This window comes from Orcinus orca, chromosome 7 (genome assembly GCF_937001465.1).
Source record: "Orcinus orca chromosome 7, mOrcOrc1.1, whole genome shotgun sequence".
Lineage (NCBI taxonomy): Eukaryota > Metazoa > Chordata > Mammalia > Artiodactyla > Delphinidae > Orcinus > Orcinus orca.
This window is the reverse complement of record NC_064565.1, coordinates 45,261,265-45,278,223: the sequence shown is the minus strand read 5'-3', so window position 1 is coordinate 45,278,223 and position 16,959 is coordinate 45,261,265. Positions and strand designations below refer to the sequence as shown.

At 34.1% G+C, this 16,959-nt stretch overlaps 1 pseudogene; it reads left to right on the top strand.

Annotated features, from left to right (window-relative positions):
• The first annotated feature begins 10,651 nt into the window (after positions 1–10,651).
• LOC101288682 (transmembrane emp24 domain-containing protein 2-like) lies at positions 10,652–11,416 on the top strand (annotated as a pseudogene).
• The last annotated feature ends 5,543 nt before the right edge of the window (positions 11,417–16,959 follow it).

Below are 16,959 nucleotides of genomic sequence, written 5' to 3'. Positions count from 1 at the left end.
GAAAAAGATATTTAAGAAATTAAACAAACAAAACTTCAGAGAACTTATTAAGAGAAGATCTGTACTGCAAATAAAATGAAAGTAAGTTCTCCAAGCAGAAAGAATTTGAAAAGTAATATTTTTAATAAGTATGTGGAGAATATTGATACCAATATTTATTTAAAAAATTAGATGTATCTCTATTTAGATAAGAAACAAGACAAAGAAGCCTAAAATCACTGCCACAATTTAGTATTGGTGGTCTTCGAAAACACTAGAAGTAAGAAAAGGGAGTAAAAGGTACAGGAATTAGAAGTAAAGAAATAGAAATCTCATTTTTTTTGTAGATCATGTAATTACTATTGTAGAAAACCAAAAGAAACAATAGAAAAACTTACAGAACTAATAAAAATAATTTAATAGCTTTCCTCTGTACTAGAAAAACCAATTAGAAAATATGAGAAATAAAATATCATGTTTTTCTAGGAGTATAAACATGTTATGACAAAAAAAATTAATTCTATTAAAGGAAATAAGTGAATAAGTAAAGATATTTACCATGCTTATAGAAAGGACAATATACTAAAGATATCATATCTCAAAATAAATTTATAAAGATATTATATCTCATAAAATCATGGTCAAATTGTATATATTTATATGGATTATGAAGACAAAGATCCACAGTATGGGTACCCATACCCATACCCACAGTATGGGTACACTGGGCAACTCAAGCAGAATAAAGAGCTCAAAAAGAGATCAATGTATATATTTTGGTATTTAATATATGATAAACTTGATACCACAAAGCAATGAGACATGTGTCCCTGGAACAAATAGATACAGTTATTTTGGAATGAAATCTGGTTCTAGTTAATGAAATTAACTATATGTTGATCATGCAGCTCCTGTTCCGCACCTCTAGATACATATCCCAGAGAGATACCAACATGTGTTCATAAGGGAATATGAACAAGGACACTCATCAAAGCATTGTCTGTGTTAGTAGGGAGTTATAAGCAACTCAGATATTCATCACTAGAGAAATGTACACCTTAAGTATACTATGAAAAATCTGTGACAAATAGAGCAATGGACCAAAAGAACATAAAACAATATATGGGTACGTCCTCCAAAGAGAGTGTGCATGCATGAAATTAGAAACAGAGTGAAATTTATGTAAATGTAAAAAACAAAGAAGCACTACATATTCTATGTCGGTGGATATATATCTAAGGGCTTTTGTCAAAAGATTAGATGTTTATGAGGTGGAGAGAAGAGATAAAAGACAAAGAAATACAAAGTAAATACATTTAAAATGAGAAGATAGGAATTTTCTTGAGCATTATTAAAATTAACTAGAGCTCTAATTAAAACATAGAGCACTATGAAGCTATAGAGGGTTCTAAAGTAAGTAATTACACAGAATATGCAGATTTAATACTTGGAAAATTCTAATGTGTAGCTGGTAAGTACTATGGCTAATTATTACATTCTCTCTAGCTGACTTTTACTATTAAGATAGAAAAGCTGCTTTTTGTTTGTTGTTTATCATTTTTCCTTCCTCTTATTTGATTTTGTATACATCCTTAAGGGCAGTATTTTTTCTCCAAGTGATATTTTTCACAGTGAATCTTAGGATGATGAATTTATTGTCTCAGTATACCTGTAACCTTCTTAAAGAGATTTGAACACTTAAAATATGTCCAGATCCTTTTATCAGTTCTACAGACGTGCAGTAAATGTGTCTTATTCAACTTTGCTCTGCGACAAGGACCTTGAGAACATATATAGTAGTTATACAAAGAAATGGAATTTTATTTAATATGTTGGTGACATTTCTGTCAAGACATTGACCCTAGCTGAGCATACATTAAGGACCATATTGTTATTTCTAAATTTTTAAATATTATGGAAGAATTATACAAAAATGTCTGTAATAATTTAATTTACATCTATATTTTAAGCACTTCAGCCTTCTTTTTTTTCTTTTAGAGTCTTCCTTCTGGACTTCTAGTGAGATTATAACCCAGTGTTATTGGTTTAATAATAGTAAAGTATGATGACAGGACACTTAGGAAATGCCACTATATGTGAAACAGAATGTAATGTGATTTTAGATCTGGAAATCACTGGTGGCGAGCAAAGTGCGAATAAATATCAAATGTCTTCTCTTTAGCACTAAATGTAAAATGTTCCAAATCATTTTATCCAACTCTAGATGTTAAGTTAAATGTAAATGCACATATTGAATGCAATAGCAGCATAGCAAACAGAATTCATAGCAGAACAAGTAACGTGATTGGGGATGCTGTTTTACTGTATTTCTTAATGCCAAGAAACAGCAAATAGAATTGGTCTTTAAAAACACAAAGCATAGGGTGCTTCGGGTGCTATAAAAGATACAGCTGCACTATCCATGATCTAGACTGCATCTAAATTTCAATCTTGTAACATAGGAGAGTGAGGTAAAAACCTTACCTAGGCAACTGTACGAAAACAAAATCTAAATGCCACTTCCAAATGGTTAAAATATCTGCTTTAGAGCATACTTTCAAGTCTATCAATTAGCCTATTTTCTAAGACATTCATGCTGAGAGGAGTTAGCTTTCTTGATTTGGAGATAATACTGATTAAGACCAAAAAGTGAATCCTTTTATGCCTTGTGAGATCCAAAAATTACATAATATCAATTATGTTTTGTCTAAGTCAAAGACATTTGAAGACTCATTGAAGACATACTTTTACAGGATCATTTAGAGATCTAAATTTTACTTAAGAAAATTATTCACTGGAATTTGAGGCAAAAACACAGTAATGAGAAACTCAAGATAATGGTTTGGAATTCCCATCCTTAACAAAATAAACTTACTCTTAAAGAGCTCATAATTTTTATTTTTTATTTGTCATTTGTTGCCCTAAATTGCGTCCTTATTTTCTCAAGTAAAGTTGTTCTCAGCAGGGTGTTGGGTATACAGAATTCATCCCCAAATATCCCTTGATACAGTCAAACTATGGTATATATTTGTACAACAGAATAATTTGGCATTAGTAAAAAGCACGTGTGTATCTATCTGTGTTATGCAACGTTCTCTAGAACTAGAGCTTAGAACAGTGCACATTGTATGATTTATTCTATTTTTTTAAAAAAGGATATGCATGTCCACCTATAGATAAACATAGGAATAGAGAGATTATTTTTACATATATGCTAGTACATGCATATTATTTTTCTGGAAAGGTGAAGAAGAAAAAAATTGATGATGAATAACTGAAAACAAAAAATAGGGTCTGGAAAATGGAAAGAAGACATATTTGCTTCTCATTTGGTACTGTTGTGTGCTGTTTGACCTTCTTGGCAGACTGTTCATTTTATTTAAAATTAATCACTGAGGGCTTCTCTGGTGGCGCAGTGGTTGGGGGTCCGCCTGCTGATGCAGGGGACACGGGTTCGTGCCCCGGTCCGGGAAGATCCCACATGCCTCGGAACGGCTGGGCCCATGAGCCATGGCTGCTGAGCCTGCACGTCCGGAGCCTGTGCTCCACAACGGGAGAGGCCACAACAGTGAGAGGCCCGCGTATCGCAAAAATAATAATAATAATAATAAATAAATAAATAAATAAAATTAATCACTGAGGTTATCTGGCTGGTGAGATTATAGGCTATTTTAATTTTTTTCTGTACTTAAAACATAGTATGAATTAATTAATTAAAAGAAAACATAAGGCAGGAGGCAAAGAGGGAGAAAGGGAGAAAGGATGGAAGGAAAAGAGGAAGGAAGAAAAGAACAAATAGAAGAATGCTTTCAAAGCAAATGTAGCTTGCTTTCCCAATTGGTATGCCCAGCATGAGGAATGGACAGGAATGTGGAGGCAAATGCAGTGTGAAAAAATGTTGTTAAGTAACTAATACCCCTGGCCTATTATTAGAACAGAAGTATTGAGTTAACATTTTTTGATCATTTCTTAGCATCTCATGTCAACGTGCTTAATCTTACAATGATTTCTCCTCAAAATTCTAAATATCTGACAATTCCTTTTTTTACATAAGCTACATCAAGAAGTACAAACCTTTAAATATAGAGTACCAAAGCTTTTGTAATTAAATGTTCAGCATTGGTTAACTGGGCATAAACAACTGTGAATAGTGCAGATTTTTAAAGAACATTTTGCTTGTGAAATCACTGTTCAAGTTTCCAACCAGGTATCCCTTTTAAAAATGAAATTTGACAGTATTTGCTTAAGAAAGTTGAAAACTTACTTTTGCATAAGAAAACATACCAATAAGCTATGATGCCTAGTTTTGATGTGTGTAATTAAAAGATCACCCTCTTCCCTAACTTCTAAAAAATTGGTAAGATTTTCTTAGGGCAAGTTATATAAAATGCCTTTATTCTGAGTATATACTTTTGATACTTTTAGGAATATATACTAAAAATATAATTAATTATATACTTTAAAAGGAATATGGAAATTTATTGGAGCATTGCTCATAATATTGAATATTTAGAAGTGACCAAAATATCTAACAAAATATGATTAGTTTTAGAAAGTATGCATTGAAAAACTATTCAATCTAAGATACACAGAGCTTATAAGTATTGCCAGATAAATCCATAATATATTTCATTTGAAAACAACCACAATACGAAATGCATAATTTCGTTTCATTTGCAAGAATTACTTTATTTTTTCTGCATATAAATTGATATATGCATAAAAAATCTGGAAAGATACACATTGGAATGTTAGAATGTTTGCTTCCAATTCTTAGGATTAATGGAGTCTTTTTTCCCCATATGTGTATTATTTAGCTATTCTACAAAGAACATTTAATATTTGGGTAATAGAAATAAAGTAAAAATAAACTATAAAATACCAAATTAAAATTACAGTACCACATGTCTCTGAATTATGATTTCTTCTACTCCACTCATGCCTGAAGTCTCAATTCAAACATCTTCTCCTCTGAGAAGCTTGCACGGAATTTTGCAGCTTAATTTGATCATACTGCTTTGTCTCCAATCTATTTGTCTTTATTTTTTTAAGGTTACCTATCAAAATGAGAGCCAGTATTTAATAACAAGCCTAATTGTCCACTGAATTCCTTGAAAGCGAACACCATATCCCCATTATCTAAGAAAAATCTATAAATTAGCATTTCTTCAGTGTGGTTTAAATCAAAAATATAAGAAAGAGAAGTTTTTAAATATCCATAAACCAGTCAATATGTGCAAACTTTGGTCAATCTATAGGTAATTACACATACAATCTGTCTGTAAATAATTCTACAAGGGAAAAAAAATTCTCCTTATGAATATATGGTACTTAAAAACCATCAGTCATAGGATAACTTCTGGGAATTTTCTCACATTCAAAGTGGCAGGCTAGAAAAGATAAAAATGTTTGTTAATAGCTGTGAGTGCAATATGAAATTCAATCCATTATTGATGGAACAGATCAATAATCAATAAGTGTAACACTGAAGATACTTTTGACATGTCCCTTTGTAACTGTACAACCTCTGGGCCAGCCATTTGCCTATTGCTCTCACAACTCAGTCTTTTATTTGCTCCGCTCTTTATTTCAAGGAACTGCATTCATGCAGAGTTTTGCCAAATGACTTAGAGTTAGGTTTAGCCAATGCGAGGCACTGGTAGAATATTAGAGACTAGGAGAAGAGAAATCAAGGTATACCTCCTCTCCTGTGACGCCACTGATGTTGTCACAAGTGTCTGAGTCACCATGGTGGCTCTAGTTCCTGCCAGATAATGTCTCTCCCTGTGTTTATGGCACCTACTTGGCAGTCTCCACCATGGCTCTACATCCCATAGAATGACCCTGACTTCCAGGTTAGTAACATCATTTCTACCTGTTTTCCTCTAGCCTTTGGAGTGATATCTAGTTCCTTCTGTTTACTAGTCTTTAGATTACTTCACTGGTTCTCCAACTCTTGTATTACACATATAATCAATTATTTGTATCAAAATCTCTATGTTTGAAACAACTGGGGTGTTTTCTCGTTTTTGTCTGGTATCTTTCAATATAGCACTCAAGGCTTCTTTTGTAACTCAAATTACAGAGAAGTTGGTATGCAAAATGCCTTCCTCAAAAGTACTATGTAGTGGGCTTCCCTGGTGGCGCAGTGGTAGAGAGCCCGCCTGCCGATGCAAGGGACACAGGTTCGTGTCCTGGTCCGGGAAGATCCCACGTGCTGCTGAGAGGCTGGGCCCGTGAGCCATGGCCGCTGAGCCTGCGCGTCCAGAGCCTGTGCTCTGCAACGGGAGAGGCCACAACAGTGAGAGGCCCGCATACCACAAAAAAAAAAAAAAAAAAGTACTATGTAGCAAAAGCTCTAGTTTACCTCATCTAACTACCCGGAAACCACATTCTTAAATGTATTTATAATTGAGTATACAATTGTTCAAGGACTTCTGCAAAACAACACTGGATAAAACTCTTTTTCCTCAGTACTTGATAGAAGCACCACAAAAATTGAGAATGATTTAGCTAGCACTACAGATCATGAGGCTTACAAAGATGATGTACCAAAGTATATACATTTTCTTATACGGTGATATATATTATGCTTATTCATGTAAATGTCTTAAATAATGTATAGAGGTAAACACAGTGAGATTATGAGGTTTGTTTTTAATTCCTTGTCCTTCTCATATTGATGAAGTCCTTTGTCTCAAGTAGTTAATAGAATTCTCTCTATCCTAGGTCTAGCCTAGGTTTGGTTTTTATCACCCTAATTCTGTACAGTTCATTTATCTCCGTCTGTTTATCACTGCTCCACACTACCCAGTCCATTTAACAGTGTCTCACCTATTATTATGACTAGAGGAATCAAATTTCCTAGATAATGGTTCAAAGCAAATTCTTAGTCAACTACATTAAGGAAACTCCACACATCTGTTTGAGTTCACCACTATGTAGATCCTGGCTATGCAGAAAGCTTAGGGAATAAAAATTTCTTCCATTGCTCTGCAGATATGGCCGATGCAACTTCTTGCTTCTCAAAACGTCTTTCGGTTCTTTCTGAACTGCTGTTATGGGCCAAGTTTAAACTTTTTAAAAATACCATTTGAGGGTGAAACAAGCATTTTCGAATAAGTGTCTGAAACAAATATCTTCATATCATTCAACAAATATTACTCTTTTGCCATTTCTTGTGAACCCCATTTTGCTAATATTATGTGTTTTAATATTTAAATAAATATTCCAATCCAAATGAAATGACTGAGTTATTAATGGTTTTACAAAACTCTAGATGTCTGATTGTGTTTTATGATGATTTTTTGGCAGTAACATACCAAGTTAGAAGTTACCATGTTATACCTCTGAACTTTTTCTGTAAAACACCACCATTGCCAAATCTTTTCTAAGAATTATAAGTCTTCTTGGGCAAGTTTTCTGCACCTCTAGAGTCTTGCTAAATTTATCAACTTGGCAGAGCAACGTTAATGCCCTGGTCATCTTCTATGTGGAATTTGAAACCGTGCTATTCTATACCCCTGGAAAGACTGAGAGGTGGGGGGAACTTTCTGACTCCTCTGCAGCCTTCTCATGTTGCATGATTAGCTGTATGAGATGCTAGTTTGACCCAACTCTTAGTTTGTGTCTAGAGGGAAAGTCAAAAAGACAAGTGCCTGACAGTTTAAACCTTCACAGGCTGTCAACAGGAGTCATAAAACCATAAATTATATGTTGTAAGAACAGATTGTGATATGCAAGAAGTCATTCACACAGGAAGGAGCAGTGAAATTTGGAGCCACTGTAAATTGGGTGCAAGCCTCAACTCTGCCACTACCTCAGTGACCTTAGACTAGCAGGTGCTCTTTTCTGAGCCTAGATTTCATTCTCTGTCATGTTAGCACAATTGACATTAGAGCCATGGCATGACATTTTGAAGATGAGAAACCTGGAAAGTCCTTCCAGATTCTCTTGTTCAACCATCTGCTTCCAAAATCCTTTACAGTTTGAACTTTTTTCTTAAGTCCAAACAGTTATGTGATGATGATGATATTCAATGATGACAGCTTTAGCAGGGTTGCTTTTCATAATTTGCTTAAATTTAAAGGTAAATGCGGAACATGGTCACACAGCAGATGCAGAGATAACCTCAGCAGAATTGTCATCGTTGCAGCAGGAGTTTTAGATGGATTTAGGTCTCTATTCTGAGGCATCTAACAGTAATTAAGAAATTGTGCCACCTGAAATAATCCTGCAAAATGAATGTGATTTCTTGACCCCCAGAGACCTCTTACAGATTAAGATGTCTGGCCTGCAGTTAACTCCTTTATCATCTCTGTTGTATAGGGATCAGTTTTAAGTCACCACATTTGTCTCTAATTCATTCAGGAAAAATATTTCTCAGGTATGGAGAAAGTATCATCATTTTACAAGTGGATTTAAGAACTGATCCTGTCTTCTTTGTAGTAAAGTATTTTTTTATAGTGGATTAAATCTTGAGAATCAACACTAATTTCATGATTTTTATAGGATTACCTTTATCTGTGTGTGTGTGTGTGTGTGTATGTGTGTGAGTGTATTTATGTCCATGTAATGACAAAACGATGTGGTTTGGAAAGAAAAATCATCTAAATGATTAATGGGATCAGAGAGGCAAAAATTATATTTATATATATGCACAAATATATTCAAATACATATATTCCATTTATCTTATTATATGTATATAAATATATTTAAATATCTTATAACAAGTATTGTTTCTAGTAGACAAACGAGTATGGTTCAAAATAAAAATGAAACAAAGATATGTTAGCAAAAATTTGACATCAAAGAAATCCAAATTGAAACTTTGTATAACATTAATTTTGAAATATTAACCTAATATGATTTCATTATAACCCCAGACGTTTCCAGATAAAGCATTTTTTCCCCTTTGTAGCATTTTTTTCAATGGCAATAAGGAAGTCTTAAATGTATCATATTTCTTTGTTGAAAAAAACTATACTACATTTCAATCCATGTTTGCACATAGCTTTTACTTACCATTCAAGGAGAATTTTATTTTATTCAGTCATTTAGCATTTCTTCTATAATCATTAATTCAAATTTGACTTTCTTTGAAATGAATGTGCATGCTTCCTTATATATAGTTAAGTTTTTGGTGCAATGTGCACAACCCATTTAATAATTTACAAAGTATTTTCAGTTCTTTCATTCACCATTCTAACAGATTGTTGATGGAAATCAATATGGAAGGGAAATTGTATAATCAAGTTTCCTTAAAAGAATGTCATTACTAGTGAAAGACAGGGTGGATGACACAGAGAATTAATCTTAACTATGATATATACATTTCCCAGATATAAGAAGGTTGCTAAGAAGTTAAAATTATGAACTTCAAATTTTTTTTCCATATTTGAAATAGACAACCACTAGCAGTCAGTGTAAGAGGACAGGAGAACTCTCAGATCAAGTCATTTTGAAATAGTTTGCATGATTTTCACCTAGTTAGAATATAGAGATTGAAATAACATGGGAAGACTTGTAAGTGATAATCATGGATATAAATGACTAGCTGTTCAGGTAATTCCATTTTTGTTGTTTATAGTTGTACAGTGTAAGAATACTGCCAAAAACTACAATAAAAAGGCCAAAGAAAAATTAAATTAAAATAGAAAATACTTTTCCCAAAACCTACCAAATTTTATATTTTATGTTTTCACAGATGATTTTTCCATGTCAAAACACATACTATTACTTTCTATCCTGCCACAGTTATATTTAATACAATGTAATTTGACTGATTTTACCAAATGTCCATTGTGTCTACTCATGTCAAATATCAATACTTGTGGACTTTGAAATTAGACCTTTTTGTATAATAAATTCCTATAAATAGTTAAATATGCTTCAGTATTTTTGTAATTGATTGCCTTGTTTACCACCTAACAGGTGCTAGAATAACTTTGTTTTGATTATTGTAGTATTATAATTCAGTTTCACTCTGACAGGTCAATCCTCCTCCAAAATTGCCTCATTTCCAATTGCTAATCCATATTTCTCTTCAAAAATGCCCTGGTTATATCCACAGATAAACAAATTTTAGAATCAATTTGTCTATTCTTTTAAAGCATGCTGGATATTTGCATTAGAATCAACGTATTTACCGGCTAATTTATAGTTGAAATGGCATAACTGTAGTCTTGAGTCTTCCCAATCTAGAACAGATGGGGCTACTTTTTTTTTCTTAGTAGAATTTTGTATGTTTTTTTTTGTATCTACTTTTTTTTTCTTAGAATTTTGTATCTTTATTGTTCTTGTATTGTATGGTTTCCATGAATTTATTGGAAATTTTGTCCCTAGGTGGTTTTCTGCGTTGCTATTAAGAATATCAACTTTTACATATACTTAGTGGTTTATTGTTGATATATAACAAAGTTACCGATTTCATACATCATCTATAAGCTGGCTACTCTGCTTGACTCGTTTCATTTTTAGCCATTGTCAGATGATTCTTTTTGGTTTTCTAGGAATATAAGCATATTATCTACAAATAATGGTAGTTTACTTCCTTTTTCCTATTATATCTTTTTGTTAATTTTTTTCAAATAAATGCGGTTGAACTGAGGCAATGGCGACGGCGGCTCTGGAGGCCACAGTCCCGGTCCTGGCTTCGGCCCCAGCCCCACATGGTGACGCTCGCTGAGCTGCTGGTGCTCCGGGCCACCCTCCGGGCCACCGTCTCGGGCTACTTCGTCAGCAATTGACGCGCATGCTGAGGAGTGCTTCTTCGAGCGGGTCACCCCGGGCACCAAGATGGGCCTCATTTTCGAGGTGGCCAAGGGCGGTTTCCTGGACATCGACGTGGAGATTGCAGGACCTGATAATAAAGGAATTTATAAAGGAGACCGGGAGTCCAGTGGGAAATACACCTTTGCTGCTCACACGGATGGAACGTTTCAGTTTTGTTTTAGCAGTAGGATGTCCACCATGACTCCAAAGATAGTGATGTTCACCATTGATATTGGGGAGGCCCCCAAAGGACAAGACATGGAAACAGAAGCTCACCAGAACAAGCTAGAAGAAATGATTAATGAGCTCACAGTGGCGATGACAGCTGTACAGCATGAACAGGAATACATGGAAGTTCGGGAGAGAATACACAGGGCAATCAATGACAACGCAAACAGCGGAGTGGTCCTTTGGTCCTTCTTTGAAGCTCTTGTTCTAGTTGCCATGACATTGGGACAGATCTACTACCTGAAGAGATTTTTTGAAGTCCGGAGGGTTGTTTAAAATGCCTTTTGCTGATAATCCGAAACTCATAATTCATTGTTTACCAAGTGTCTTGGTCATAATAATGTCATTAATTTCAACGTTTTTATTTTCTAAACTGTACATTCACAGCTTCTGTTTCTTTGTGATTAATAGATATTGGGGGAAAACACTTTTTTAGGAAAGTTATAGTGAAAATTTGATTGGCATGATTTCATATTTGAATTCTTCCTCCATTATACAGGTCCTTCCAGAACTCAAACACTGTAAGCGGAATACAGATGTATAGTCCTTTTTATATATTCTTTCCTTTTGCTTTCATAATAAAATGCAGCTTGTTCAGGATAGTACTTTATTGACAGTACTTTACTAAAAATGACTGCATTCTTGGGATCCCTCATCCTGCAGTTCAAGTCATTAAAGATTCATTTTGTTGAGTCCTTATCAGAAAAAACAATCTGAATCTTGACATTTTCTATCCAGCCTAATTGCAGAGCTCTGTGACTAGAGGATGCTACCAAGTTGGTACTTTTTTACTTTGTCTATCTTGTTTTTGCTTTAAAGATAAGACTTAAACCAACAACCTTTTTCCTCTTTAAAGTTTTACTTTGAACCTTAGAACTCAGTCACCTCCACTTAAAATTGTTGACACAAGCAGCTAAGAACCATTTTTTGGTTTCCGCCTAACCTTGTAAGAAGTCTCTATTAAAGCCAGTTCTCTGGGTGTTGCAGTGAACAGTAATTCTTTTTCTTTCTATGCTGGCACATCCACTTTCTCTACTCTGGGCACATGGGAGGTATGCATTCACATAATTGGAAAAATCTGGATTTCTGATGCCAAAGGGTTAAAAGCCTCTTGGATTTCTTTGCAGTGATATACAGCCATTATTTTATTTTTGATCAGTGGCATTTTGGCCACTGTTTAATTAGCTCACTGAACATTACTGTCAGTACTAGTGTGTTTGTTTTTGTTTTTCCTGGGTCTTTCTTTTGGCGTGGGGATGATCCAGGATTACATTGTGACTGATGTATATTACTTACTTGTACATTTTTTTTTTTTTTTGGATCTTTGCAAGGGGAAAACTACTAGTAACGAGTTTTATATAATTAAGTTAAATTTGTTACAGGTTTTCATGTTCAGGATAAACAATTTTTCAACCTTGGGTGAAAATACTTGCAACAGTTTAGGGTGACTGTGTTTTACCTTAGAACAACTGTTGCATGCCAACTTGTGTGCATGTGTGTGTGAAAACACTTCAAAATTGATTTAAAAGATGTAAATTTAAAACTGGTTGTGTATCTAATCTGCCCCAGGTTTAGTAAATAAGCAATTCTTTTTAAAAATAAAAACAAACAAACAATTAAATGCGGTTAACATCAGTTTCAAATGAGGTTTAAAAATAGTTCCATGGGGCTTCCCTGGTGGCGCAGTGGTTGAGAGTCCGCCTACCGATGCAGGGGACACGGGTTCGTGCCTCGGTCCGGGAAGATCCCACATGCCACGGAGCGGCTGGGCCCGTGAGCCATGGCCGCTGAGCCTGCGCGTCTGGAGCCTGTGCTCCACAACAGGAGAGGCCACAACAGTGAGAGGCCCGCGTACAGCAAAAAAAAAAAAAAAAATAGTTCCATGAAAGAACCCCCTTGACTTCTTATGACGTGACAATCTATGCAAAAGTTCACTGTCAAGCATGAGATTGGCTGTTAGTTTGAGATAAATACATTTGTTCTATTAAGTAACGTTCTATCTCAAAAATTTTATCAGGAATGAATGTTGAATCTTGCAATATGTTTTCAGCAACTATTGAGGTAATATCACTATTTGTATTTAATTATGAATTTTACTAATTGCTTTCCTACAAATATCAATCCACAAGTATTGATATTTGACATGAGTAGACACAATGGACATTTGGTAAAATTAGTCAGATTACATTGTATTAAGTATAACGTTAACAAGGAATAAACGTTAACTCCTCCTTCATAGTAAATAATCTTAAACTTCATTTCACATTTTCTGAGATGTTCAGTGGATTCCCTGGAATTTCTATGAAGTCTCAGGTGCTAATGTTACTTGTAGTCAACTTTGGTACTCATTTCCAAATTTTGAGGAATTATTTTCCTTAACATCTCACTGTTTGCTTATTTGTTTGCTTTTATATCTAATTCCATAATGACCCAAACATGAAACTCTTAACATTTTGTTTCATAATTCAATTCTTCCTTTTGTATTTTTAGGAATCCCCTTTCTTCCTGCTGCAGGACTAATTATTTGGATTTAGTTTTTCTTTTTTTGGGTTTTGATATTAAATGTTTGTGTTACATGACTGGGGTGTTCTATAGCTGTAAAAATACTGTTAAAACATTCCATGAAGCTTTTCCTTGGTCAGGGGACTTGGTTTTCCCTTCAAGCCATCACTATCCTAATAATTGTCAAAGTCATGGATAAGGCTAGAAGTGAGCTCAGGTTAACTTCAATTTATATAAAAGTTCAATTTCTATTGTTCCCAATACTGAATATGAGGTACTGCTCTAACTCTGTACTCTTTCTCGTAATAATTATTTTTCATCCAAATTACTCTTATTTCCATTGATACTTTGTTGTTGTTCCATAGACTTTTATCTGTTATTCTTCTATCTATAATACTCTTCCACAAAATATTGGTGTGGCTAACTTCTCATTATTCTAGTTTCGGATCACTTCTCACTGCCTCAGAAAAGCCTTCCTTGAGAAAAACATCTAAAGTTTTTTAAGGTTCTCATCACCAACCACTGATTCTCTACTTATTATCCTTTTATTTTCTCCATAGCACTTTATCATTTTCAACCTATCCCATTTAAATTGTTCACTCCCACCTCTCATCCCCACCTGACACTAGAACCTGTAGACTATGAGAGTAAGGACCTTATCTAAGTTCTTCACTGTAATACCCTCAGTTCCAAGAATATGGAGTCTTTCTTCCAAAGAATGAAAACTTTTACTGGATTTTGTATAATTCAGATTTGTTTTATTCATATGCAAAAAGGAAAGCAATGTGGTGTTATGTAACCTGGTTGCATCTCATATGTTATATTGATTTCATGGCAAACTTTGGATACTGCAGTATAAGATATTAATTAAATATCTGCTTATAATTTTGCTATCACATAGTCAGTGATAAATAGGAATATTTTGCAGGTTTGTGCTTTACAAGTTTATTTAACATGTTTCTACATCTCCTCTATGATGTACAGTAAGAAAACAATAATTAAAGGAGCTAGAAAAGTGATTGTCAAACATACAAAAGAGTATTGTTACATGATATAGAGGTCTATATGTAAACATTCAATTTGGAATATTAAAAAAGCTTGAATACCTTTAACCATATCAAAAGTTGGATTGGATTTAGAATGCATATGCCTATATATAGCTTTACACATATTTAGCTTTTTACCATATTTTATATATATATATATCTATTATATTAAATACCTAAGCTCACATGGTTTTAAAAACAAAATATTAAAACACTTGCCTCATACTAAAACTTTTACTTTAAATGGTGTTTAATATTATTCCTTAAACTGAATTTAAAAACTGATGTAAAATACTTTCCCTTTATGGATACAGGATGTTTACTTTAATTACATTCAAGAAGCAGTGCCTTGGGGATAAAGGCTGGAACAAGCCACCAGTCATGGAGTGACTGATAAGTATAATTTATCTTCACCATTTCTCACCCTGCAACCTCCTTGGTAATCACAGAGAGAAATATTCCAGGATGCGCAGGTCAAATACAATAGTGATAGAGAAAACTAATAAATTTGCTCTAAGGCTTTAAGTAAAATAAAAGCACTTTTCAGAGAATATCAAAATGCTTAACGCTTGAAGATTTTGGTCAAACTACATTAATATTAGTGACATTTTGCCACATATTATTATTGCTTGCCCCATTTTACTTTATTCAAGTTTGAAAGATTTCCATCAAAATTTCCAAACACTTTGAAATTAAATCCATAGATCTATGGAGTGCTTGAAAAAGAATGGGAAAATCCACGAGGAAAATATTTTCTGTAACTAATATTCTGAATGGGAAGTAAATTTTATATTCTGAAATAATATATGTTCTAGCATATACTGAAGGGAATATATTAAAAGGGACCTTGTTTGAGCTACATCTTGTTAGGCAGCTGGTGACCAGAGAGGTTTCTCAGACCTAAATTCTAGGATACTCAACAAGTAGAGACTATTGTTTTAGATATTGTACTTACGTGCACTGTTGTATTTTATTATACTATTCTATTATCTCTTTAATTTTTATCAAGTCATGAAGAAGTTGTTCTTGGATGAGCTTAACAAGTTGTTACATGCAGGGTGTATCTTAAGACCAGTGGAAAAGCAAAGCAGCTTGATCAGGGTTAGAGTAATATTATTTTTTAATTTATTTGTTTGCATGTAATTTAAATCATTTGATATTTATAACATGTTTTTACCAAAGTATCCATAAGAATTTATCACGTAAAGTTTTGAATAAATTTAGGACATAATGAAGGAAGACATAACAGAAAACAAATAAATAAAATATAAATTGTTTAGCTGGGTTAAATTCATGCAGGAAAACCAATATTGCTGGAACTCAAGCTGAATTCTCATTAAGATCATCAATTCGCTTGGTGACTCTGTATAAACTGAAATCTTTTGTTAACCTTAGTATTTTAGCTAAAGATAGACATACGTGGTTCTCAAACTTTAGCCTGCACTAAAATCATTAGGATTTTTAAAACACAGATGTCTCTTTCAGTAAGTCTGGGGTTGTGCCAGAGAATTTGCATTTCTAACAAGTTCCCAGATGTTGTTTATGCTGCTGGTCTAGGGACCGTACTTTGAGAAGAACTGATATATATGATATCATACACACACACACACACACACACACACACGTGGCAGGACAATTTTTTTCCAGGGATCAGATTTTTCTATTGCGAATCTAATTTTAAACATAATTGTTTTTGATTTGTCATCTTCAATGTTGTGCATACTTTTCTTATTTTGAGATATAAAGGAATGCACCACCATGTATTACTCAAACTTCTAAGGATAATAGCATAAATACTACTAACTTAGTAGCATTGGATGGCCTCATAAAATTAGTAAATTTATCCAAGCCAAAAAAAAGACTCTGTTAATTTTTCCATATTAATATATTATTATCTGAATATAACCTTGGTTTAAATCAATGAAGGAATCTAAACAGGCAGTGCCATTGCTTCACTTGTTGTGAAAGAAATATCATTTTAGGACCACTTTCTCTGTGCTGTTAAGTCTGGCTAGCACCTTAAGGCATTGACTTATTTAATCTTTCTAAAAGCCTATTATGGCCCTAGAAAGTGTCATACAGAGTGAAGTAAGTCAGAAAGAGAAAAGCAAATATCGTATAATATCGCATATATGTGGAATTTAGAAAAATGTTATAGATCAGTGGTCCCCAACCTTTTTTGGCACCAGGGACTGGTTTTGTGGAAGACAATTTTTCCACGGACTGGACGGGGGTGGGGGCATGGTTCAGGTCGTAATGCGAGTGATGGGGAGTGGCAGATGAAGCTTCCCTCACTGGACTGCAGCTCACCTCCTGCTGTGTGGCCTGGTTCCTAACCAGTCCACGGCCTGGGGGTTGGGGACACCTGGTATAGAAGATCTTAGCTGCAAAGCAGACATAGAGACACAGACGTAGAGAACAAATGTGTG